This window comes from Eleutherodactylus coqui, chromosome 2 (genome assembly GCF_035609145.1).
Source record: "Eleutherodactylus coqui strain aEleCoq1 chromosome 2, aEleCoq1.hap1, whole genome shotgun sequence".
Taxonomy (NCBI): Eukaryota; Metazoa; Chordata; class Amphibia; order Anura; family Eleutherodactylidae; genus Eleutherodactylus; species Eleutherodactylus coqui.
In genome coordinates, this window is record NC_089838.1 from 245740405 (window position 1) to 245753390 (window position 12986).

At 47.1% G+C, this 12986-nt stretch overlaps 1 pseudogene; it reads left to right on the forward strand.

The window, feature by feature from the left end:
* Positions 1-7793: 7793 nt before the first annotated feature.
* Positions 7794-10739, forward strand: LOC136610134 (mesoderm posterior protein 1-like; annotated as a pseudogene).
* The last annotated feature ends 2247 nt before the right edge of the window (positions 10740-12986 follow it).

Sequence of the window (12986 nt, forward strand, 5' to 3'; positions counted from 1 at the left end):
AGATATTCCTCCAAACTCAATTGCTGCTGTTCAATGCAAGTCAATTTTTTAAAGCACATTAAAAAAAAAAGTGTCTAGGGCATGGAGCAGCAGACATTGAGCTTGGGGGAATATCTATCTATCTAGCTATCTCATATCTATCTATCTATCTATCTATCTATCTATCTATCTATCTATCTATCTCATATCCATCTATCTATCTATCTCATATCTATCTATCTATCTCTATTGTATTACTATTGTAACCGTGGTTCTGTAATTTTTGGACTTTTGTCTTTCTGTATTTCCCCTGTCTATGTAAGTGCTGTGGAATATGTTGGCGCTATACAAATAAAGATTATCTATCTATCTATCTATCTATCTATCTATCTATCTATCTATCTATCTATCTATCCCTCTCATCTATCTATCTATCTATCTATCTATCTATCTATCTATCTATCTATCTATCTATCTATCTATCTATCTATCTATCTATCTATCTATCTCCTATCTATCTATCTATCTATCTATCTATCTATCTATCTATCTATCTATCTATCTATCTATCTATCTATCTATCTATCTATCTATCTATCCCCATTCAGACCTGCAGTATTTTTAATATTTTAATAATAATTTTTTTAACTGGGTTAGAAGAACAATATACACATTATCAGTTAATGTTTTTTGAACAATGTTAATAACAAACTCATTACTTTTGTAATCAGCTTTAATGATGTCACTTAAATGCCATTACTGTACAGGTCAAATAAGTAGTTAATAGAGATGAGCGAGCACCAAAATGCTCGGGTGCTTGTTACTCGAGACAAACTTTTCACGATGCTCGAGGGTTCGTTTCGAGTAACGAACCCCATAGAAGTCAATGGGCGACCCGAGCATTTTTGTATATCGCCGATGCTCGCTAAGGTTTTCATTTGTGAAAATCTGGGCAATTCAAGAAAGTGATGGGAACGACACAGAAACGGATAGGGCAGGCGAGGGGCTACATGTTGGGCTGCATCTCAAGTTCCCAGGTCCCACTATTAAGCCACAATAGCGGCAAGAGTGGGCCCCCCCCTCCCAACAATTTTTACTTCTGAAAAACCCTCATTAGCAATGCATACCTTAGCTAAGCACCACACTACCTCCAACAAAGCACAATCACTGCCTGCATGACACTCCGCTGCCACTTCTCCTGGGTTACATGCTGCCCAACCCCCCCCCCCACGACCCAGTGTCCACAGCGCGCACCAAACTGTCCCTGCCCAGCCGTCAGCTGCCCTCATGCCACGCCACCCTCATGTCTATTTATAAGTCCGTCTGCCATGAGGAGGAACTCCAGGCACACACTGCAGAGGGTTGGCACGGCCAGGCAGCGACCCTCTTTAAAAGGGGCGGGGCAATAGCCCACAATGCTGTACAGAAGAAATGAGAAATCCAATCCTGTGCCACCTCCATCAGGAGCTGCACACGTGGGCATAGCAATGGGGAACCCATGTGCCACACACTATTCATTCTGTCAAGGGGTCTGCATGCCCCAGTCAGACCGGGGTTTTTTATAAATAGTCACAGGCAGGTACAACTCCGCAATGGGAATTCCGTGTGCACCCACAGCATGGGTGGCTCCCTGGAACCCACCGGCTGTACATAAATGTATCCCATTGCAGTGCCCTGGACAGCAGAACTAACGTCAGATTAAATGCAGGTGGGCTTCGGCCACACTGCATGCCCCAGTCACACTGGGGTTTTTTATAAGTAGACATAGGCAGGTACAACTCCCTATTGTGAAGTCCCTGTGGACCCACAGTATGGGTGGCTCCCTGGAACCCACCGGCGGTACATAAATAAATCCCATTGCAGTGCCCAGCACAGCTGAGGTAACGTCAGGTTTAATGCAGGTGGGCTTTGACCCACACTGCATGGCCCAGTCAGACTGGGGTTCTTTAGAAGTGGACACATGCAGTTACAACTCCGTGTGGACTGACAGCATGGGTGGGTCCCAGGAAGCCACCGGCGGTATATAAATATATCCCACTGCATTGCCCATCACAGCTGAGGTAACGTCCGATTAAATGCAGGTGGTCTTCGGCCCACACTGCATGCCCCAGTCTGACCGGGGTTTTTAATACATAGACACTGGCAGGTACAAATCCCTAATGTGAAGTCCCTGTGGACCCACAGCATGGGTGGCTCCCTGGAGCCCACCAGCGGTACATAAATATATCCCATTGCATTGCCCATCACAGCTGAGGTAACATCAGGTTTAATGCAGGTGGGCCTCGGCCCACACTGCATGCCCCAGTCAGACTGGGGTTCTTTAGAAGTGGACACATGCAGTTACAACTCCGTGTGGACCGACAGCATGGGTGGGTCCCAGAAAGCCACCGGCGGTACATAAATATATCCCATTGCATTGCCCAGCACAGCTGAGGTAACGTCCGATTAAATGCAGGTGGTCTTCGGCCCACACTGCATGCCCCAGTCTGACCGGGGTTTTTAATACATAGACACTGGCAGGTACAAATCCCTAATGTGAAGTCCCTGTGGACCCACAGCATGGGTGGCTCCCTGGAACCCATCGGCGGTACATAAATGTATCCCATTGCAGTGCCCTGCTCAGCAGAGCTAACGTCACATACAATATAGGTGTGCTTCGGCCCACAGTGCATGCCCCAGTCAGACTGGTAATATGTACCTTAACAGTAACCGCGTTGGTGGGAATGTGGTGGCGACTGCGGACCTAGTGGCGCGGTTTTAATTAGTTGGTTTTCGGAATGTGGCAAGGATTAAGTGGACCGTGGTGGGGGGGATGGTGGGGGGTGGCTCTCTTGTTGTGTCGGTAAAGGTGAAATTCTTGGACTGCCACCAGACGGACCAATGCAAAGGTATTTGCCAAGAATATTTTCATTGTTGGAGGAGGAGGGAGAAGTTTTTGAGGCACTACGTGTCCTCTCCACGTGTCCGTGGTTATATGCACCTTAACAGTAACCGCGTTGGTGGGAAATGGCCTCGCCACCATCATGTCTTTGGGAAGCCTCCGTTTCCACACCCCAGTGACATAGCATTAGCAGCGGTATAGGTAGAGCCCAGAATTAGTAACATTTCAGTAGTAGTAGCAGTCCAGACAGGCCCCAGTAACAATTCTGAAGCAGCAGTATAGGGGGAGCACAGTATTAGTTCCATTTCAGTAGTAGTAGCAGTCAAGACAGGCCACAGTATCATTCCCGTTGCAGCAGTTTAGGGAGATAACAGTCTCTTTCACATTTCAGTAGTTGCAGTATAGACAAGGCCCCAGTTACATTTATGTTTATGTAGCAAAAGTGTAGGCCAACCCCACACACCTTGCTGTACCATGAGTGCAGGCGAAGCCCATAAAAAAAATTACTAGGATTACACTGTAGACGAGGGCTCAAAAAAATTGGTTTACCAACAGTACTAATGTACCTCAGAAAAATTGCCCATGCCCAACCAAGAGGGCAGGTGAAACCCATTAATCGCTTTGGTTAATGTGGCTTAATTTGTAACTAGGCCTGTAGGCAGCCCAGTTAAAATAAAAATTGGTTCAGGTGCAAGTCTCAACGCTTTAATGAGAATTGAAACGTATAAACATTGTTTACTAAAGTCATATGACTGAGCCTTGTGGGCCGAAGAAAAATTGCCTGTTCGGCGTGATTTTGTGAGGTTTCAGGAGGAGGAGCAGGAGGAGGAGGATGAATATAATACACAGATTGATGAAGCTAAAAGGTCCCCGTTTTTGATGGTGATAGAGAACGATGCTTCCATCCACGGGTGCAGCCTACGTATTGTTTAGGTACGGCTGCTGTCCGCTGGTGGAGAAGAGAAGTCTGGGGAAATCCAGGCTTTGTTCATCTTTATGAGTGTAAGCCTGTCGGCACTTTCTGGTTGACAGGCGGGTATGCTTATCCGTGATGATTCCCCCAGCCGCACTAAACACCCTCTCTGACAAGACGCTAGCCGCAGGACAAGCAAGCACCTCCAGGGCATACAGCGCGAGTTCAGGCCACGTGTCCAGCTTTGACACCCAGTAGTTGTAGGGGGGAGAGGCATCACGGAGGATGGTCGTGCGATCGGCTACGTATTCCCTCACCATCCTTTTACAGTGCTCCCGCCAACTCAGCCTTGACTGGGCAGCGGTGACACAGTCTTGCTGGGGAGCCATAAAGCTGGCAAAGGCCTTGGAGAGTGTTCCCCTGCCTGCGCTGTACATGCTGCCTGATCTCCGTGCCTCCCCTGCTACCTGGCCCTCGGAACTGCGCCTTCTGCCACTAGCGCTGTCGGATGGGAAGTTTACCATCAGTTTGTCCGCCAGGGTCCTGTGGTATAGCATCACTCTCGAACCCCTTTCCTCTTCAGGTATGAGAGTGGAAAGGTTCTCCTTATACCGTGGGTCGAGCAGTGTGTACACCCAGTAATCCGTAGTGGCCAGAATGTGTGTAACGCAAGGGTCACGAGAAAGGCATCCTAACATGAAGTCCGCCATGTGTGCCAGGGTACCTGTACGCAACACATGGCTGTCCTCACCAGGAAGATCACTTTCAGGATCCTCCTCCTCCTCAGGCCATACACGCTGAAAGGATGACAGGCAAGCAGCATGGGTACCCTCAGCAGTGGGCTAAGCTGTCTCTTCCCCCTCCTTCTCATGCTCCTCCCCCTCCTCCTCAACGTGCTGAGATATAGACATGACGGTGCTCTGACTATCCAGCGACATACTGTCTTCCCCCGCCTCTGTTTCTGAGCGCAAAGCGTCTGCCTTTATGCTTTGCAGGGAACTTCTCAAGAGGCATAGCAGAGGAATGGTGACGCTAATGATTGCAGCATCGCCGCTCACCATCTGGGTAGACTCCTCAAAGTTTTCAAGGACCTGGCAGATGTCTGTCAACAAGGCCCACTCTTCTGTAAAGAATTGAGGAGGCTGACTCCCACTACGCCGCCCATGTTGGAGTTGGTATTCCACTATAGCTCTATGCTGCTCATAGAGCCTGGCCAACATGTGGAGCGTAGAGTTCCACCGTGTGGGCACGTCGCACAGCAGTCGGTGCACTGGCAGATTAAACCGATGTTGCAGGGTCCGCAGGGTGGCAGCGTCCGTCTTGGACTTGCGGAAATGTGCGCTGAGCCGGCGCACCTTTCCTAGCAGGTCTGACAAGAGTGGGTAGCTTTTCAGAAAGCGCTGAACCACCAAATTAAAGATGTGGGCCAGGCATGGCACGTGTGTGAGGCTGCCGAGCTGCAGAGCCGCCACCAGGTTACGGCCGTTGTCACACACGACCATGCCCGGTTGGAGGCTGAGCGGCGAAAGCCAGCGGTCGGTCTTCGTGGGCCGTGTGCCTCTTCTCTCCTAAGCTGAGTGGTTTCAGCATGGCCTGCTGGCGCTTGCCCACCGCTGTGCTGCCACCCCGCGCGACACCAACTGGTGCTGACGTGCTGCTGCTGACACATCTTGATTGCGAGACAGAGGTTGCGTAGGAGGAGGAGGAAGGTGGTTTAGTGGAGGAAGCATACACCAGTACCGAGCTGGGGCCCGCAATTCTGGGGGTGGGTAGGACGTGAGCGGTCCCAGGCTCTGACTCGGTCCCAGCCTCCACTAAATTCACCCAATGTGCCGTCAGGGAGATATAGTGGCCCTGCCCGCCTGTGCTTGTCCACGTGTCCGTTGTTAAGTGGACCTTGGCAGTAACCGCGTTGGTGAGGGCGCGTACAATGTTGCGGGAGACGTGGTCGTGCAGGGCTGGGACGGCACATCGGGAAAAGTAGTGGCGACTGGGAACCGAGTAGCGCCGGGCCGCTGCCACCATCATGTTTTTGAAAGCCTCCGTTTCCACAAGCCTATACGGCAGCATCTCCAGGCTGATCAATTTGGCTATGTGCACGTTTAACGCTTGAGCGTGCGGGTGCGTGGCGGTGTACTTGCGCTTGCGCTCAAACAGTTGCGCTAGCGACGGCTGGACGCTGCGCTGAGAGACATTGGTGGATGGGGCCGAGGACAGCGGAGGTGATGGTGTGGGTGCAGGCCAGGAGATGGTAGTGTCTGTGTCCTCAGAGGGGGGTTGGATCTCAGTGGCAGGTTGGGGCACAGGGGAAGAGGCAGTGGTGCAAACCGGAGGCGGTGAACGGCCTTCGTCCCAGCTTGTGGGGTGCTTGGCCATCATATGCCTGCGCATGCTGGTGGTGGTGAGGCTGGTGGTGGTGGCTCCTCGGCTGATCTTGGCGTGACAAACCTTGCACACCACAGTTCGTCGGTCGTCTGCACTCTCAGTGAAAAACTGCCAGACCTTTGAGCACCTCGGCCTCTGCAGGGTGGCATGGCGCGAGGGGCGCTTTGGGAAATAGTTGGTGGATTATTCGGTCTGGCCATGCCTCTACCCCTGGCCAGGAAACAATTTTGCGCATGCCTGTAGTGAGACGTAGGTGCGTAGGACTGAGCTAGTGGAATTCACAGAGCAGAAGCAGTCAAGTCGCCAAAGGGCAGTGGTACGCCTTAAGTATTTGGCTTCCCTTTTTTTAAATGGTGAGCTGAAACAGCAGACAGATACTGTATGCAGCGTATATTATGTTTACTGTTTCCCTCTGGCGCTATCACGGCGATGATGTAACGGGCACAGCAGAGCCAGGAAACAATTTTGCGCATGCCTGTAGTGAGACGTAGGTGCGTAGGACTGAGCTAGTGGAATTCATAGCGCAGAAGCAGTCAAGTCGCCAAAGGGCAGTGGTACGCCTTAAGTATTTGGCTTCCCTCTTTTTAAATGGTGAGCTGAAACAGCAGACAGATACTGTATGCAGCGTATATTATGTTTACTGTTTCCCTCTGGCGCTATCACGGCGGTGATGTAACAGGCACAGCAGAGCCAGTAAACAATTTTGCGCAAGCCTGCTGTAACGCTTAGCTGCGTATTAATTAGGACTTCTACTCCCAGCAGACACGCAGTACACTGAAGACGGTCACAGGCAGCCCAAATATAGTATTTTTCTCCAATTTTTTTTGAAAAAGCCCACTGCCTATATAGACAGTATATCTCTTTCACCTTTCCCACTGTCCCTGCCTCACCAGTACTACCCCTATACTGAGTAAAATGACTGCAGACTGAGGACGCAATGGTCTGCACGCCAGATATACAAAAAAAAAAATTGTGCAACTCTGCTAAAAGCAGCCTCAACAGTACTGCACACGGTCAGATGTGGCCCTAAGAAGGACCGTTGGGGTTCTTCAAGCCTAAATTAACACCTAACGCTCTCCCTATAGCAGCAGCAGCATCAGCAGCAGTTTCCCTGATCGCTGTCAGAATGCATGTATGGCGAGCCGCGGGCAGGGCAGATTTTAATACTCGGGTGACACCTGATCTCCCCAGCCACTCACTGCAGGGGGGTGGTATAGGGCTGGAACGTCACAGGAGGAAGTTGTAATGCCTTCCATGTCTTTCTATTGGCCAGAAAAGCGCGCTAATGTCTCAGAGATGAAAGTGAAAGTAACTCGAACATCGCGTGCTGCTCGTCTCGAGTAACAAGCATCTCGAACACCCTAATACTCGAACGAGCATCAAGCTCGTACGAGTACGCTCGCTCATCTCTAGTAGTTAACCTATGTAGTCCATTTTTTGTTCATCTTCTTGAGGTGAAATTCACACTTGGTTCTCTGGGAACCTTCTTCCCAAGGACCCCCTGCTCAGCCCTAGTAAACTTTGATGTGTTGGTGGTGCCAGTGAAGGTGACAATTCACACCTCTGCTTTCAGGATAAAACCTGGGCTGTGCAGCCACGGCAGTATTTCAACAGAGAATCTGAAGAGAAGCACATATGGATCTCTCTCTGGTAGACTTGCACTCCAGGGAGAAAGTACTACTTGCAGAGGGCTGCACTCTTCAGCAATTTGGGTACCCAGATTCTGAAGGCTATAGCAGCCTGTCTCCAACATCTTCTGTTGACTCCTTCTGCTTTTCCCCTCCGTATCAATCTTGCAACCTTGCTGAAGATAATAACTTTAAAATATTTCCACACAATGATGAAGGTCTGCAAACCAGACAGATGGAGGTACCAGAAATGAAGAGCCACAGAAGAAACAGAGCCATGTCTCATCAACAACAGAATGCTAGCGAGAGGGAGAAGATGAGAATGAGGAATCTCTCCACTGCTCTCCAGAAACTCAGAAGTTACCTTCCACCAGCAATGGCCCCAGTTGGTAAAAACGTGACAAAAATTGAGACACTACGCTTGACAATCCGCTATATTGCACATCTGTCTGATGTTCTTGGCCTGGATGATGAAACCCTGATGAAGAGAAGGGAAGAAAGCCTCAGAAGATCGATGTGTCCAATTGACCTTAGCTGCTGTCAAGGCAATATGCATGGAATCTGTTCAGCTGCAAGAACACAATTGTCAGAGACCTTTCCTCAATACTCAACATCTTCAAGATTGTTTCCAGACATAGCAAACCTTACTGGCATGGACACTAACCTTCCCTCAACAGATGTGCTCTCTCCTCAATCCACAGATCAAGGCCTACCTGAAGAGACTTTCTCACCATGTGCCATGATCTCTTCACCGGTACATATATCTCCAGTACCAGACATGAAAGTTTTCTCGTTACAGGCACCAATTTCTCCAGACCTGGGTTTTTGTCAGGTATGTCAAATCCTTTTTGACTTTCCCACTATATTTATATGTATTTTATGTTGGTAGCATGTATGTACTCTCAGCTGTAATCAACCTAGTTAGACTTGGTTATCAGTACTACTTTGCTGCTTGCATTCTGTAGCTCTCATCATCCAAAATTAGGCAAGTTATAAAGAAACATAGATGTCAAAATATGAACTTGCATGAAAAGTTGCAACATTTGCTGTAATTAAAAAGTTTAAAGAAATTTGTCTGGGACTAGAATAAAAGGGTCCTCTTTGTTGGCAAAATTAGTGCCATGTCTGTCCAAAGGCTGTTTGTGGTATTGCAGTTTAGCTCCATTCACTTGAATGAGGATAAGATACAATACCAGGGACGGCCCATGGACAAACAGGCACTGTTTTTGGAGACCCTTTTACAGGCCTTTTTTTTAGTCCCAGAAAAACTCTTTTAAGGGTTCGATGAGTAACTTTCTAATAGAGTCAGAACTTTCTATCATTCTGAAAAGTAATTGCGATCACATAATCTACTTATATAATACAACACTGCTAACGTTGACAACCACTCTTTGGGAACTCTAATTATTACTGCAGTAATTACTAAAATTTTCACACTATTTTCTGCACTTAATTATTTGCCAGGGTCTTTCTAGGATTTAACTATTGATGTGAGGGCGCCCACCCACTGGCGTTTTTTCACTGCGAAATTCGCAGGTTTTTTTTTTCTGCAGGGGGTCTATGGGACTTGTAATGTAAAAATCACGATCGCGCAAAATCGCGATTTACCGCGATATCGCGATTTTGCGCGATCGCGATTTTAGCTTTGCATGTCCCATAGCCCAAAGACCCCTGCAGAAAAAAAAAACGCTGCGAATTTCGCAGTAAAAAAACGCTAGTGGGTGGGCACCCTGAGTGTGTAAAGCGCTGAAAGCAGATAGCTCTGTCCACATTCAGTGGCCTTGGTTGGTATTGCGGCGCAGCTAATATTAAATTGAATACCTGCAATACCAACCTGGGCTGCTACAATGTGGACAAAGCTATTTGCTACCAACTCCATCTGCACTGACTGTGGTGGACTCCATCCACCAACTTCTCAGATGTTCCAATATGTATTAGTAGCTCATAGCTTTTTGACATTCAGACTATCACATTACATATTGCTTGCTGTAGTTTCAGTGCACATGAGCAATGTTAGTGTGTGATTAGGAGGTGGATAGTATCCAATAAGCAGAGCATTAATAAGAACTGTTTCATAGTTCCAAGATTAAACAGGTTTTCTGGGAGTATAACATTGATGACCTATCTTCAGAATAGCACCATAGAAAAAGGAGAATAGACCTCAGCATATCATCACTGCAGGTTTACTGTGGCAGGAAATACGCCCAGCAACATTTCGGCTTGAGAAAGGTTCGTGTTTAGCTGAAACGTCGCTGAATGTATTTCCCGCCACAGTAAACTTGCAGTGATGATATGTTGATGGCCAATCTCCATTGATAAATGGATGAGCTGATTCCCTGTAGACAGACTGTTGCATTCTCTAAATTGTGGGACAAGCGTGCTGTTCTCAATATATTTCTTCTTGAACACATCCTCAGGATAGGTCATCGATATCAGATCAGCGGGAGTCTGATGCCCAATCAGTTGTTTGCTGAAGTTGCTGTCAGCCTAAAATATCCCAGCTCCATGCACTTTGCAGTGGCCCGGAATGGTGTTGCAAGGCAATGGGAGTGAGCTTGGGGTGGCTTCACATTTGCATTTAGGGAGCAGGAAAGGGGAATCCCCGTGGCCGACTGACTCCATCTCAGGACAGAACCAAACAGTGCCAACTGGACCCCATTGACTACAAAGGGGTCCGTTTGGTTTTCGCTCAGCTGCATGGCTTTTGGATGGAACCCAGCCTTACAGATGTGAACCTGACCTTACAGTAGCATTTCAGGGTGTTGTGCTACTTTCAGTTGAAAGCAGCTATAGCGAAGAGCAGATTGATGAATAGACCTGAGCATAGGTCATCAATATACTCCCAGAAAACCCCTTCAATGTGATTAATAGTGTATTTTCCTTCCTCTACAGGATATGCTTGATGACTTGTGGGACGAGCTTGAAAATAAAAAAACTCTGGACATCTTTTTAAACAGAGGAACATCTAAAAATATGGACACTTTCCGTATTATGCCGGTGGACTCCAGTTTTATGCTGTGCATATTTAAATACAGAGTATTTTATGATTGCATATAACGCTTATATTTATTACATATACTGTACATTATATATTAACCTCGTTATTTATTACTATAGGATATATAAAAAGCCCAGTATAGGCTTATTTTACTAATTACTTATTCAGGTATATGTATTCTGCTTAATATACATATTGAATTTCAAGCAAGAAATAAAACTTTTATAACAAAAATATTGTTTATACCTTTTTGTTGGGGGAAACACCTGCCAGATAAGTGGTCCTAAAGTGAAATAAGTTGTCGTTCTTAGCTGTTTTGCTGCAGGAAACAGATATTTCGTACATTGTGCAGTGACACAAGTTGGTACTGCAGGCTGAGTCCTATTGAAGTGAATGGGACTCAGCCTGCAGTACCAACCCAGGCCACTGCACAATGTACGGACCTGTCTGCTTCCTGCAGCACTAGAAGAGGGACAACCCCTTTAAAGCCTACCTCCTCTAAATTTTCTTTGCAGTTGCATACAATCTATTTTTTCTTGCTATCAGTCACATCAGGTTTTGGTTAAGTCTGAATGTACTGTTCTTTAGTGAGTAATACAGCAAAAATCAATTTATTCCTATGATCATTATATATCTCACATAACATTTATGCACATATCTGTGAAAAATATTAGCAGATATTTTTATAAGCTGCACCTTTATAAGCTATAGAGCATACGCTCCTTTAGGCCTCGGTCAGACAAGCACATGTTTTGCGCACGCATAATGCATACTTCAAAAAGCGTTCCTATGTGCAGAATTTGAAGCGCAAAACAGCACGCACCTAAAAAGATAGGACATAGACACATGTTTTACAGGAGTTCCCATTGACTCCTATGGGAACATATATTGTATTTATCCACAGTAATTATTTTTGCTCTTAGAGTGCATTCACACGAGCGTGTGAGTACATAGGTGCACACAAAACCAAGCGTCTATTAGAACCTTTGGTTCCCTATGGTGAGTTCACATGTCCATGTTTTGCAGAACATAGGACATGCGTGCACCATAGGTCCATGGTGCGTATTAATATTCCCTGTGGGGAGTCTTCTTGCCACTGAACACTGTGACAGCACTGTCACAGTGTTCAGTGACAAGGGCACTCCCCACAGGGAGTAAATAATCCCCTGACACAGCTGTCACAGGTGAGCACTCAGCAAATCCCAGGCAGAGCTCGTCCATTCGTTGAATGATAGCTGAGCGCTGCCTGTGAATGGTCACAGCGCTCAGCCAATCACAGCAGCGCTCGGCCATTCAATAAATTCAGTGACAGGACCCAAGCTGCTAGACACGCCTGAGCCCCGGAGAGGCGAGTATTTTATTTTATTTTTTACACCAGATAGGAATGATTTTCAGTAAAGGGCTTATATTTAAAGCCCTTTCCTGAAAATCACTGCAGGGGTTGCTGGCAGGCCATTGCTTTCAAAGGGGCCGTCAGCAGCAGCCACGCTTCCATTGAAAGGAATGCTGCACAGACCTGCATTCACGTGTTTTTGCACGTGCATGGACGCGCTGTTTTGTGCGCACCTATGTACGCACACGCTCGTGTGAATGCACCTTTAGGCCAGTCCCATTACATAGAGCTCAAGTAGTTTGGCTCCATCTTGTGGTCAAATATAGTCAGTGTAGTTGCAAGAAACATCAATATCATTACATAGCTTCTTATGTAGTACTACAAGTGCCAGCATTAAAATAAATTCATTTGAAAAATAGCATATATTCAGAAAAAGCTGTGAAAAATATCCATACTTGCTAATATAAAGATACAAAGGCAGATACATAGACCAGTTCCCAGCAGCATGCAGCAGGAAAGTAACAGTGTATGGAGTAAGTAACAGGTGCAAAATACTGCTGAACAACCACTCACACACCCATGATATATTGGGGGGGCTGCTTGGTACGTGTAGTGCAGCATGCAGGCTTACAGCACCATTACTTTCACCCACAGGCTTCCTACACATGGCCAAGCGCAATAATGGGCTGTGAAACACGGCCCGATATCGCACTTGTGAACATGCAAAGTAACTGCAGATGCGAGGCTATTTCTATCAAAAACGTCTCCCATCACTTCTGGGAAGTTGTCATTCTCACATCACACTCGCATGCACATTGAAAACAATGGGCGATGCGCTCCAAGTAGGCAAAAAGTTAGAAGATACCACA